Raw genomic sequence first — 2,183 nt, forward strand, 5'->3', positions numbered from 1 at the left:
CTCCAGACACGTTGCCACAATTCAGATAATGCTTCTCCACCCTAAAATTTTCATAAATGCACTCTGGGTGTCCATATTTTCATTACATACCTGGTTTGTACAGAAGACAGCTGGAGTTCAGCTGAAACAGCATGATACTCTGTTGTGGCTCCTTAATTTTCAGGAAGGGAAAAAAAACCAAACAAGCCCAAAACAAAACCATATCACATGGTCTGTGAGTTTATGACCACCATAACAGAGGGAACAAGATGTCATTTCACCACCAGGAACATTGCTCTCTAACTTCAGATCATATTCATCCCTCTTCCACAAAACAAATGTGTCTCAGCATTTGCACAGCAGGTTGCTTGAAAAGGTAGTGACTGGACGATGGGAGAGGAAGACAAGGAGGAGGAAATGAATGAAAACCATATTTTGACTTTAACACTGAAAACCACTACCGGAAAATATTTACAGAATACGATATTATTAAAAACATTTCTGTTAAAATGACTGCACTTTGAGTCAGACTTCTAAGACACATTGATATATAAATTATAATATGCCATATCTTTATTTTTAAACAGAACCAATGTGACAAACACTTTTCAAGTGTCAAAGTCTTTATTTAGCTATCAACACATGAATTATATTTCACTTTATTGTCTCACTCCACACTATGTAGCAGTAACTTACAAGAACAAAGTAGCTCACTTTCTTCTTACTCAACTCTAGCCTTACCCAATCTAGTACAAAAACTAGCCAATAAAAACAATAAATAGAAGAAGTTACTGCAGTAATGATTCATAACTCTCACTGGCTACTAAAACAAGAAAAAACAGCAGTAATGGTTTGTATGTAAAAATACAGTGATTCATTTTCAAATTTCAATTTTACCTGCTAGAGAAAAAGTCTTCCAAGGTGAGTTCTGTGGCATTCCAGCAAGATAACTGGAATGATAGGAGGTCATACAGAACAAGTCCAGCAACAAAATGCCTGTGGATTTTCAAAATACTCTTTCAAGTATTTCTCTATTAGCCTGCAATTACTCTACAAAGTTCTTTTATGGATTAAGTTCTTTTATGGATAAGATGGACAGTAGGGATGAAAAATATTTCAGCCTGAATAGGTACAAAAGGAATTTTTTTTTTTTTATTCTCTATTTCACTTAAAACCTGAAAAAGCATGTTGCCATATTTTGAAATATCTGTGTGCAAGTCCTTGTTTGACACTTTTGTCTTCAGTTCTATGACCAAGAACATAAATTATGGAAAGGAGTACAATCAAATGACATACTGAGCTTAGAAATGTTTGGATGATGTCTACGTCTTACCAGCACACAATGACTTGCCAGCATACAATTAGAACTTTAAAAATAAAGTGGCACAAAAGCACATATGCTGTATGCATTTTAATTTTCTATTTTTATGCCAGAGACGCTGTGTTTTGTGGTCTCAGCTGAAGACTTAATTACAGCTTTTTCCTTATTCAAACACTGCCACCAAAGAGAGCTGCAAAAGCATGCAGCAGTATTTGAAAAGAAAAGAAGGTAATAAGGTCTTCAGAGACAGAAAGTGTCTGTTAGTAGGAAATAGGAATAACAACATTTGAGAAATGAGTTTAACTCCCCCTTCTGTAAGAGGGCACAGAGCCCTGAATTTTGCTGAGTTTTGACAAGTGCCATAGAGCAAGGTGTCCTGTGCTGTAGCAAGTGTCTTCTGAAATGACTGATATTGTCAACTTTATATATTCACAATTCAGCCATTTCCTTAAAATGAATCCTTCATGGTTTGGTTTACTTTGACACATGCTGTGACATGATGCTGCTTGCTATGAAGAAAAGAGTCGGAGAGAGAATAGCACAACTCCTCTGCTTAAAGCATCTGCTCTTCTATATATGTAGTTTTTAGACCTAGTGAAAAAGTGGCAATTATAAGTTATAGTGTTTGAAACCTACCTCAGGAAAATGAAAGGACACAATTAAGCTTAAACTACTCTTTATATATAGACATATTGTCATGGGGTGGCTTTACCTTTAAGATAGCTTTGGGAGCTAAGGAAAGTTGAAGCTGCTGGTGGCTGATGGGAGTCTTTCCTCCTGACAAATTATCAGTTATTTCTAAGAATTGACAGCAGTTTTGACCATTAAAAAGTTAAGTCAACCTGTGAACACCTCCTTAAGATGTAAAGTCAGAGCATTCTTG

The sequence above is a fragment of the Parus major genome, chromosome 2 (genome assembly GCF_001522545.3).
Source record: "Parus major isolate Abel chromosome 2, Parus_major1.1, whole genome shotgun sequence".
Classification (NCBI taxonomy): domain Eukaryota; kingdom Metazoa; phylum Chordata; class Aves; order Passeriformes; family Paridae; genus Parus; species Parus major.